Here is a 12,851-nt window from a genome sequence, read left to right on the forward strand (position 1 = left end):
TTGGCGCCCTACGCAGGGGTCCTTCCGTGCTCCCGGTTGTCGTCAGCAATTCTGCGGCGGGGGGGTCCTTCTGCGCTCCTGGTCTTTGGGGCACTTCAGCGGCGGGTCCCGGAGCGAGTGAAGGACCCGCCGCCGAATTGCCGCTGAAGACCCAGAGCGCGGAAGGACCCCCCACCGCCGAATTGCCACCCCCCCAAATCCTGGTGCCCTAGGCAACCGCCTAGGTTGCTTAAATGGAAGCACCGGCCCTGCCCATGGGGCCTACAAAGCATTCATTCCCACCCTGTCTCCAAATTACACAAATTGAGCAATGCATGGAGCCCTCAGGATCCTCAGTATATTCTTCAGGAAAAAAGTATAAATATTTCTAGCAAATTAGCATAAGTGTGACAGCTGATGTTGCTGATGACCCCAAAGAAACTCTGAATAATTTTGACCAATTCACTATTTTATAACCAGCTCCAGTTATGAGTGAGAAATCAGTTTTGTTCAAATGGGAAGACAACAAATTCTCCAGTCAATCGTCTCTCCTCTCTGTGCAAAACATCTGGAGTATACCAAAGCAGCTGTTTAATGGCCTGAGCCAAAGACCACTGAAGTCACTGGAGTCTTTCCATTGACTTTAGTGGGCACTGGATCAGGCCCTAACTGTACACACCAGTTTGAGATGAAAAGGATATGCCAGATTCCAATGAAACTCTTGGTGTATGCTGGTAAACTGAACTGATGAGCTGCTTACCACTATTAGCACACATCTAGATATTTATGCAACACTCCACTTTCTCATTTATAAGTGACATCTTACATGTTACTAAACCTTATATAGGAACTCCAAGAGTAGTTACAGAAAGCCTTTAGAATTGTATCTGAAATAAACCACAGCTGGAAAAAGGCACACTTCTCCCAAGCTGAAATGTCATTGATGGTAGTTTTAGTTGCTAGTTGCACATAATAAATAAATAATCTTGTAAACATTGAGTAAAAATTACATTAAAGTCAGAACTGAAACCTTCTAAGGGCTTGTCTTTCCATCCTGCTGTATTCTTAACTATTTTCCTGCTCAGCATCACAGTCCTTTATCTAGGAAACCTCTTTAAAAAGGTTAAAACAATACACTGTTTATATTTCTAGTGACCTTTGTCTTGCCTCTTTTTCCTGGCCAAGAGATATCCTGTTAGGGAAATAGCTAATTACCGTCTCTTGAATTTGGAAAATGGCTACAATGGGACATTTGGGATTGTGTTATCTACTTCCTGTTTAAGCACTTGTCTCTTGGAACAGATGGAGATCTAAGTAAAGGCTCTGTAGAAGCATTTTTACCCTCTTCCCTTCCTTATTTTGATTCCCATTCCTCTCAAGTCTGATGTGATTTTAAGTATAGGACTGATTCCAAGTCTGAGATCTTTCCCACCTCCTCTCTCTCCATTTTACAGATTGATGACTTGAAAACATGGTATTACAGCTGTATCTTCTTACAAATCTTATTTCAAAAGCAGTTGCTAAACTGTCTATATAGACACAAGTGTCCTCACATGAACTGAGTAAAAATTGAATAGATACACTATTAGTTTTGGAGGGTCGCAAAAATCTTGACATTAACCCATACTGAGGGGTTAGAGATGAGGATAGAGCTGAGTGGGATCCAGATTTTCCATTTTGCAGGAAATTCCACAACTTCAAAACAATTTTAAAAAACAACCTTCTGTTCCCAGTTGGAACAGAAACAAAATTCTTTAAATTTCCTGTGAAGTGAAATTCCAAGAAAATTCATTTTGGGTCTATCAAAGCATTTTATTTTGATAAAATCAAAACACAACATTCTGATTTTGACCTTTAAAACTTAAAAAAAAATCTAAAAACAGTTAATTTATTTTCAAAAGGTCCATTTGAAATGAAAAAGCAAAACATTCTGTTCCTAAAATGTCAAGACACTTTGCTTCATTCGTTTTCTAAACAAAATGTTGAAATGGACACTCTTAAAAATGTTTTGATTTTGTAAAAAACATTTTTAATCAAGAAACCATTTCAACGAAAAATTTCCAAACAGCTCTAAATGATGAACTCGAGTACTCATCTGACACCAAATATAAGCTTCTATTTTTAATTGGAGGCAGAATTAAAAGTACCTTTCAGTTTTCATGATACAGAGTATTGATCCAGAAAGGCAATATCATGACAATCTCGCAATGCATAGCAAAAGGCACTGTGAAATCTCACAAACAGCACAAGGTATGCTGCTTCCAGTGCAGAAGAACTCGAGTGTGGGAGGCAATTACATTGCTCTTTCTAAATGGGTGACTCAGTGTTTGTTGCCTTCCAGCATTACTCCAGGCAGGAAAATGATTTCCTCTTGGCATACTTTCTCGTTGGTACCAAGATAGCCCTAAAAATGTATAACTGAGAGTGTGTTTCTAATCTGAAGAGTTACTATGTAAGAATGGCACTTTCTAACAAACAAGAGCTGCTCCCTTTGTATATTCTGAAAGTATCTGCTTAGTGCTTACTTTAATGGCAAAAATTAGTTTTAGTAAATTATTTTTTTAAAGTCTCCCAGTTTAAATGATATTAAGGCCTTGATCCTGAAAATCTCTGCAGTGCATAGTAGAGAGTACAAGGTTGCTGAGCTCCCTCAAAAGTGTGAATGAAGGTTACACATGCGCACAAATAAGATTAGCAAAAGGAACGAGGAGTACTTGTGGCACCTCAGAGACTAACAAATTTATTTGGGCATAAGCTTTCGTGGGCTAAAACTCACTTCATCAGATGCATGCAGTGGAAGATACAGTAGGAAGATATATATATACAGAGAACATGAAAAAATGGGTATTGCCATAACAACTCTAAGCAGACTAATTGATTAAGGTGGGTTATTATCAGCAGGAGAAAAAAAACTTTTGTAGTGATAATCAGGATGGCCCATTTCAAACAGTTGACAAGAAGGTGTGAGTAACAGTAGAGGGGAAATTAGCATGGGGAAATAGTTTTTACTTTGTGTAATGACCCATCCACTCCCAGTCCTTATTCAAGCCTAATTTAAAGCATTCTTAAAACTACAATACCCACCTGCTGAAGTTCTTCTTTTAAGAACCTGATTGATTTTTAGTGTCCAAAAAACCAAAGGGTTTGGTCTGGGCTCACTTTGTTAACCTATTAGTTAGTATATTATTCTCAAGCCTCTCCAGGAAAGGGGGTGAAGAGGCGTGGGGGGATATTTTGGGGAAATAGGGACTCCAAGTGGTCCTTTTCCTGAATCTTTGTCTAAATCACTTGGTGCTGGCTGCAATACCGTCCAAGGATAAGGAAAGGATTTGTGCCTTGGGGAAGTTTTTAACCTAGGCTGGTACTTATAAGCTTAGGGAGTCTTTCATGCGGGTCACCACATCTGTACCCCAGAGTTCAGAGTGGGGAGGAAACCCTGACAGGGTCCAAAAACAACAGTCTCTTTCATTACACAACCTTGATGCACCCCCCAAAGCAGGTCCATCTTGTGCTCTTTAATTAAAGACTATCATAATTCATATACACAAGGGGGCAGAATTAAGGTTGCCCAGGCACTGGCAATCTTAATTCTGTCATCTCCTAATTTTTCTCTGCTTGACTTTGCAACATTAATAATGTTCTTTGAATATAGTTTTTTGTGCTTAATTTCCTAGGCTTTAAAAAAGCAAACTAAAAAAACCCCAGACATTCCATTATAAGACAATTTATTGACATCCATGTGGGTCATCAGCAGAGTTGGAAATTTTAGATCCACTACACAGACTTCTGCCAATTGAGCTAACAGAGTAACTGGTAGCAATAGTAGGTTGTCATCTCCTATGTGGACCACCACTAGACAGGGAAGAGACACAAACTTTGCCAATGGGTTTCACAGATATTTGCTGACAGCAGAAGAATAGTGAGACTCAGGAATCTTGGATTTCATTCCAGTCTCTGGGGGAGGGGAAGTGGGGGGGTGTGCTCTAGTGGACACAGCGCCTTCTGCCTGTTCTCCCAAACTTGACTACTTCTGCCCTGTTCCTGTCTCTTCCCCACCCTGACTCTTCATCCCATCCCATTCTTCTGACCTAACCAGGCCTAGTCTTTAATCCTCAGGTTCTCCTCCTAGACTCAGTTTCCTTGACCAGCCAGTTCCAGTGATCCCCTTGCACCCCGATTTTTTGTCAGCTCTCTCCCCGCTTCCCCCATCCACTGGTTCCCAGTCCCAATCTCCCCCCAGATCTATGTCCAATCTCAATATCCCACACCAGTTTCCTACCCTGGCTCCCTGCCCTGCCTGTCCCAGTCTCCCTGGCTTCAGGTCCCCCCCAATTCTCCCAGTCTCAGTTTGTCCACACCCCAGTTTCATGCTCCTTGTCCTAATCTACTCCCACAATACACACCCCATCAGGTCTGACTCTTGTTCCCGGTGCATTTGAATGAGGCAGCTTCCCTCTCTGCATTGCCTGGGTGTCAGCTGGGGAAACACTGACAGCACAGTAGAGACAGGTTCCTGCTTTCAGTTTCAGTCCCCAGACCCAAATACAGTGCTCCCAGAGCTGCAGGGTCAGGGAGAATCCTGCTTACCCCAGAGCTCGAGCATGCCCAGTGTGGACAGAATCTTCAATGAATTTAGCTTTTAATCTCTAGCAAGTGTCTAGTGAACACGTGCAAACTGATTTTTCAAAGCCTTATAACTGGGCTAAATTTTGGCAGATTTTCATAGGATGGTAAAAGTCACATCCCTGACACAAAGGCCACCCCTCTTGCCAAATTTCAAGTTCCTGCTCCAAAGCATAGGGCTGCTGGAGCATCTGAGAAAAGGTCAACAGAATTTTTTAACTTGGGCAACAAATATATGTATTTTCCTCTACCCTTGTTCTTGGAAACCACTGAAGTGGTTTTGCTGAAATTTTACATAAAACTTCAGCCTAAGGTAGACACCTGGCATGGACAATTTTAGCCCAAACTGGTAAAGTTTGGCAAAGTCATAATCAACTGAAAACAGGCTTTTACAATGAAAAGTGGTGTGACTAGTCCCAACTAAAGTATTAGTATTTGCATTATCTTTAAGTGCCCATAGGAAAAAGACAGTCTGGCATTGTTTGCCTGAAACTCTGCCCTTTGAGGGTTGGTCCTCTTGGGTAAGGGTTAAATAGGTCCTGTTGACTCACTCAAGCAGGTGATTCCTCACCTCACTTGAATATAGGGGACACATGGGTGCCTAGACTGAGTGAAAATACAGAGTGTGGGCTGGGCAGTCCTTCAGCAAGAACCTTAGGAGCACTCAAACTGAGGAAAAGGCTTGAGATGAATCTTGTTATCCTAGTGTTAATTTATTTGCTAATAAAGCCAAACCCCAACAAGGTGGTGAGTTTTAAACTTTGCACAGTGTGTAGATTGTTTTTTCTTTTTTCGTGGGGGGGTGCTCAGTAGAAGAAGTGTAAAAATATCTGTCACCAGGATTTACTGGTACTGGAAACTTTGAAAAAAACAAAAACAAAAAATTCAAAAACTGTTAGTAGTTTTACAATGAATGTCGCCATCACACAGGATTTTATGAAATAGAATCAAGTCATTTAGCTATCATTATAACTCAATGTTGTGCTTATGTTATTACAGTACTTGTGTTCTGGTAAAATGACACAAGCTACTCAAAGAAACATTCTGAAATAATTTTGATTCTGATTTTCATTCTCTGAAATACACATGCACCTCTGTCAAATGCGCACACACACATCCTCTCCCTGAGCTGCTATTTCACAGGGAGTCTTTTATATCACGTAGAGGCTTTTATATCGCACTATTATCATATTCTGCCAAATTAAGACTCCCAGATCATATGCATATAAATTCAACCATGTACAGAGTGCGTATATTTTTTAAAAATACATGTTTGGAAGTCTACAGCACAAAGCCTATTTTAAATAAGGAACAGTCTTTATTTACCAGTATAGTTAGTTGCTTGTGCTGAAAACTAGGAATATTTTCATTGGAAGTGAGAATCACTTTAGATAATTACTCCTATTGCTTTTTTAAAAAAGCCCCAGAGACGTCCTTGAATATGTATAAGATCTGAAAGATGTTAGAACGACTGAAGCATATCATATTACTTCATTTATTTGTTGGGGGAGACACCACAAACTTTATATATAGTATGTATTGTCCATTTACACTATGGACACAATAATTCTTAGCATTTTTCTATGTATAATTTTTGTCTGTACATGCATGTGAATTTGTTTGATTTTTTTGTCTGTATGGGCAAACTACTTCTAGAGTTCCAATCTGATTCAGATAAGCAAGGTGTCATTCCAGTCACAATTTACTGTAGGTGTGAATGCTGTCAGAAAACTTCAGAACAAAAAAAAATGTAATTGGGGAAAAAAGGCCTTTTAACCAATAGGATGACAGTATGCTACTTTATCATTAGAGTTGACATAGATAATGACTTAATTTTGTATAGCACCTTTGATACAGAATGTCCCACATCGCCTTATATATAACATAAAAGAACTGATTCACTACCACTGAAATGTATATTGTTAGATTAAATTAGTAGGGCAATAATGAGAATACGTGGCAGCCCTTTGCAGAATTTTATGTAGATTAATTTAATGCATGTGAATCTACACGGGATGCATCATGAGCCTTTTGGAAGATCTTTGCTCTGTTCTCCATCCCAGATGATTTTTAACTTCAAACAACATTATTGAATTGGGACCTCTCGCCACATCCCTCTATGAATCTTCATGCATAAGAAACAAGGATTTTTTTTCTCTGCAGTTTTCAGTGATACTTTCTACCCCTAATTGTGTTTCTTGAATCTACCAGTAAACATATAAACCCTGTTTATCTGAATTTTGTTTTCTGTCCTCTAACTCCAATATTTTTTATCTAAAACTTTGATTATACAAAGAATTTGGATGTCTCCTGAGACAGTTGGATAGCCAGGGTATGAGTACACAGTAATCGAACACCTATGGCTCCATGCCACAGAGCCTAGAGCCTAGAAGCCCTGAGAACCCAGAGCTGCCTGGCTCTGCAGCAGACCCAGGGCCGGCTCCAGGCACCAGCTTGGCAAGCAAGTACTTGGGGCGGCCACTCCGGAGAGGGGCGGCAGGTCCAGTTATTCGGCGGCAATTCGGCGGACGGTCCCTCACTCCCGCTCGGAATACAGGACCTTCCGCCGAATTGCCGCCGCAGATTGTGATCACTGCTTTTTTTTTTTTTTTTTTGGCTGCTTGTGGCGGCCAAAACCCTGGAGTCGGCCCTGAGCAGACCACCAGGCAGGTTGCCAGAGAACTGGCAAGAAACCCGCCTGGCTTCCATTGGAAGAGTCTGACACTGACACATTCCCATGGAACATTTTGATATAGTTGAATCGGAATTTTCCGACAGAAAACTGTTCCGTCAGAAAGTTTCCAACAAGCCCTGCTCAGGATCTTTACATTGTGTCATCAGACAGATGGCATCTCATGGACCACAGTGATCTTTAGACAACATGCTGGAAACTGGTTCAGCGCTGACTCAGAAGAATAGCACCTACTGAATCACTAATGCTATTTCCTGCAGCACCTAGCTTTTCCTGGATGTCCTCTATAAACGGAGGGCCAGACTTGAAAAAGTGTTCAGCACCCAGAAACTTCCATTGTTACACTTATCACCAGATTGGCTCAAAAGCTCAGCACCCAATACGCTGGTTCTTTTAAAAATCTGTCCTCTTACCTTGGTGCCTAAATAGAAGCTGAGCACTCTCGCTAATTTGGCTCTGATTGTATGTGCAGAACTCTTTTCAAAATCTGGACCCTACTGTCAAGTGATGGATATTGCAACCACATGCAATATCTTTGGGGACCATAATGTATTCCATGTATGAATGGTTTATGTAACACTATAGGTCAGGGACTATATGCAGCTCCAGGGGGAAGCTCCAGGAACCAAAAACAGTGGGGGTGATTAAGATGAATCACTTAGGTTGTAAACACCTCCAGAGAGGTACCTCCCACTGCAGAGGCTGCATATATTGCTTCTAACTGGGTTTTCCAGAGACCAACAGACAAAGAAAGGGCTTTTGATGTAAAACAGCTGGGTTTAAACTGACTCAGGCCTTCTTTCTGATCCAGCAAATAGACAGGATCATCTGTTCATGGGGGAGGGGAGGCAACCCTTGTGGAAAGGTTGAAAAGACTTTGGCCAATTTGGGCCCCATAAGACTGATTGGTGAGTCCTGTTATGTTTACTGTGCTTAAATCTGTTTTTATTATGTTTTCTCTGTAATGTTTTTACCTGAAGATTGAATGTGCTTGCTTAGGAAAAGTGGTGTATTAACTGCTGGTAAAAACACTGTTACTGCCTGCGGAGAGAAAACAAAGTGCAGGGGCTGTCTGTTAGGCAGTCTGTTATGCTGGGGATATCACAGAGGATAGCAAGGGGCTGTGAAGCCTTAAAATGCTGGTCAGGATGGGGAGAGATGTGGTTCTCCATCCAAGAGAGGTGCTGTCGGGGAGCGGGAAACCTTAAGTGTGTGCCCTTGATGGACAATGGAGGGGAAATCCTGAAACTGTGACACTGAACCTCGCTGTCGAAGCCTACATTGGCTGGCTTATGAAAGCTGACTGGATCCCAGGCTTAGGCAGGATGGCACTATGATGACTGAGTTACCTTTGATAACACAGTCCCAGCACCCAAACATGAGCTGTTTATAGTGCAGCAGCAAAGGGTTGTGATTAATGAGCACTGGTGGCCAGGCAGGTGGTTCTTCAGAGAGAATCTCTTACATAGTTTTTCAAGCCCCTCAAGGCTCTAGCAGCATGGTGAGGAGAGAAGAGGGAGTGAGAAGTGGAGTGAGGGACAGAACAGCACCAATCAAGGATGTTCTGGGAACATCTACCAGCTAGAGAGCAACAGTCCCTAAAGAAGTACTGGAAAGTACAATGCCTTATGCTTTCACGACATGTATTTACTGCTATTAGCATTAAGAGTAATGTTTGCCCTTTCAGTTGAAACTCTGAATCACAACTTGAGGCCACTCTTTAGTCCTTCATCCAATTGCATTTTTAAACAAACAATGACCTACTGTATTTCACCATTCTTATCTGCAGACACATCTCTGAGTATCCTGGTCCTGAAAGTCTGAGTCATAAATTTTTACTGACTCTTATAAATCTTTTCACCAAATCTGAACTATAATTTCTATATTTTGACAGACATTAACAAAATGAGGTTTTAGTTGATAATTAAAAAGGATTTGGAAAGAGCCACCAAGTCTAATTTTTATATCAGGCACTCTCTGAGAAGGTACTTTGCCCATACAAAGGGATGCAATTTCATGCCATTGCTTTTAACTTGTGCTAGAGGGTAAAGAATGCTCCTTTATTCGCAGAAATGTGGTTTGGGAAGGAGAGGGGGCTGGTGTGACCAAGTTCAACATTTGAGGTTCTCCCTGAAACTCCAGAGGTGTGATATTGTAAAATAATGCACTGTTATGGCTGACATAGACAGAGCAGTTAAATGATTGGTTCATTTGTTCCTCATGAAAAGTGCCGTATTGATGGCCTAGGAGATGTATAATTATTCACTAAACAGGGAAGGCACTGCCAGTGAATGCTCTCCCATCCCACCAATGTGCTGCTTCAAGTCACTACCTCTAGAACAGAATAGGCAATTCAGTTTCTATGCTCATTCAGCCCTTGGACTTTCTGAACAGACTGTATATGAGGATGCTAATTAGTACTAATTGGGATGGTGAATTTTGATGTGACCTGACCACTAGGAACTGAACTCAACAACTCATTTCACATAACTCACAGAACATTTGGAAGGTAACTTCTTTCAGCCATTACCGAACTAGTCAGACTTGAATTAATGACCTTTGTATCCGATTAAAGATTTCTTGAGCCAGCTTACTCACCTGCCAGTGCCTTTTTAGACTGGAAATGAATATGTTGAGATAGTCATTACTCTGAGGTCACATAATATCCATTATCCACACCCTGCTAAACTACAACTTCAGGGCCTTCAATACATCCTAATTAATTTAGATTTTAAATCCCTCAAGGCAAGAACCTTGGATCAGATTGTTCCCTATGTAAGAGACAGGAAATGCAGTGAGTTTGGACTCACAGATTTTCTGCCTGATTGGGTGAAAGGGTTTGTCACCTCTCAGAATGAAAAAGAACTTCAGGCCCTTTTATTTAAGCCAGGTAAACCAGGGGCGGGCAAACCTTTTGGCCTGAGGGCCACATCATGTGTCTGAAATTGTATGGAGGGCCGGTTAGGGGAGGCTGTGCCTCCCCAAACAGCCAGGCGTGGCCCGGCCCCCGCCCTCTATCCAACCCCCCCCTGCTTCTCACCCCCCTGATGGCCCCCCCGGGACCCCTGCCCCATCCACCCCTCCCTATCCCCTGACTGCCCCCCACCGTCCCATCCAACCCCTCCTCTCCTTCCTGACTGCCCCCGCCCCATCCAACCACCCCTTCTCTCTGACCAGCCCCGGAACCCCTGCCTTTGACTGCCCCCTCGGCCTCCACATCCAACCCCTCCTCTCATTCCTGACTGCCCCCCAGGGACACCTGCCCCCATTCAATCCCCTGTTCCCCGCAATCTGACCACCCTGACCCCTATCCACACCTCCGCCCCCTGACCACCACCCCGAACTCCCCTGCCCTCTATCCAACCCCCTTGCTCCCTGCTCCCTTACCGCGCTGCCTGGAGCACTGGTGGCTGGCGTCGCTACAGCCACGCCACGCAGAGCACTGGGTCAGGCCAGCTCTGCAGCTATGCTGCCAGGCAAGAGCTCGCAGCCCCGCTGTCCAGAGCATTGTGCTGGCGGCGCAGTGAACGGAGGCTGCTGGGGAGAGGGAACAGGGGGGGAGGGGCCGGGTGCTAGCCTCCTGGGACAGGAGTTCAAGGGCCAGGCAGGAGGGTCCCGCAGGCCGTAGTTTGCCCACCTCTGAGGTAAGAGGACAATGAAAACGGATCAGTCCCTCTTTTTTTACTCTGTCCCATAAAACAAGGACAAGGAGGTCGCACAGTGAAATTAAGGGCAGAAATTATTTATTTTAAATGAGAGAAATAATTCTAAATCAGCATGCTCACACAGTTCCTCAATCCCTCCAGCCTTCACAACAGCATAGGATGGATCCTCCAGTGACCTTCCCCTTCAGGGGTTTACTGCGTGTCTGGAAAGGCAGGAGGCACCACTGGTCAACTTTAAGTGTGTTAGTGAAGTTTTGAAACATTTAGTTTCTTGCTGGAATTCCTGCATGATTTACTCCTGAGGGCATTCTGCACCAAAAAATTAAAAATTCTATGCATAATATTTTAAAATTCTGCAAATGTTATTTGTCAAATAAATGTGAAGGCTCGAGCATGGCATTGGGGAGCACAGGCCACTTGTTGCACAGAGGTGGGAGATGTCTGTGCAGCTCTCCACCTACCCCTGGACACTGACTCAGTGGTGAGGCTCCACCCAACCCTGACACAGCGTAAGGACCAGGCCTGTCCCAGAGACACCCCAGGGCCCTGCCCATCTGTGCCAGTTGCAGCAGGTAGGCTCAGCAAGGCAGGATCCAAGTGTGGAGCAGCTTAGTATGGTGGTAACCTGGTGTGGGTTGAGAGGGTTCTGTGGGGGGCTATCTGGGTACAGGTGGCTCAGTGGGGAATCTGGGTGTGGAGAGTTCTGGATGCACAGGGGCTTGTTAGGGGGTGCTGAGTGCAATGGTAACGGGACTCTACAGGGGGGTCCAGGTGGAGGTGGTTGGGGATCAGCTGGGGAGGGCCTGGGGGTGAGGGGGATAGAGCTTGGTGTGGGGGGGGTCCTGCATGTGGTGGGCTCAGTGTGGGGTCCAGATACTGAGGGTGTGGGGTGGGGATCCAGGTGCAATTGGTTGGGGCTTGGTGGGGTGGGGATCTGGATGCGGGTGACTTTTTGGGGTGGTCCAGGTGCAGGGAGACTCATCGGGGGGGCTTCTGAGTGCGAGGGAGGGCGGGGGGGCTCAGCAGAAGGGTCTGGGTATGAGGGGTCTGGATGCACGGGGGTTGGGTGGATGGAGGAGCAGCTCCCCATAGAGGGATCCTTCTCCCTGCAGCTGAGGAGCGATGGGTGCAGGAAGTGGCAGGTGGGTCTGACCTGGCCCTTGATGCCGTGCAGGGGAAGAGGGAGTCCCGTCCTCCCTAGCCCAGACTAGCAGCTGAGCCTGGCACAGGGTCAGAGCCACCAGCCGGCTTTTCCCCAGTTCCACCTCCTGCCCTACAGTGATTTACCTCTCTTGCAGCTGCCCTGGGCACCCAAAACATACTGCTGAGGAAGGTCGCATGACCACTCTTGTGACTTCCCTCTGCTTCCCCATCAGAAAGTCATTTTTCTGCAGGGAAGCAAAGAAATCTGTGGGGGATATAAATTCTGTGCATGTGCAGTGATGCAGAATTCCCCCAGGAGTAATGGTTGAAGAGGATGATTATGTGGAGAATGGCTGCCCACTACAGCCCTGCCTCCTCCAGATCAATGATCAAAGGGATAGAATGCATACAATATGACCAAAGGCTGAAGGAACTGGGTATGTTTCATTGGAAAAAGGGATTAAGGGGGAGGGGCGGCTCTATGTATTTTGCCGCCCCAAGCACGGCAGTGAGGCAGGCTTTGGCGGCATGCCTACGGGAGGTCCGCTAGTAACGCGGATTCAGTGGCATGCCTGCGGGAGGTCTGCCGGTCCTGCACCTTTGGCGTACCCCCCGCCGAATTGCTGCCGAATCTGAGTTACCAGCATACCTCCCGCAGGCATGCAGCCAAAGCCAGCCTGACTGCTGCCCTCACAGCGACCAGCAGGCCGCCCCCCATGGCTTGCCGCCCCAGGCATGCGCTTGGTACG

This window comes from Malaclemys terrapin, chromosome 4 (assembly GCF_027887155.1).
Source record: "Malaclemys terrapin pileata isolate rMalTer1 chromosome 4, rMalTer1.hap1, whole genome shotgun sequence".
In the NCBI taxonomy this organism is placed as follows: Eukaryota; Metazoa; Chordata; order Testudines; family Emydidae; genus Malaclemys; species Malaclemys terrapin.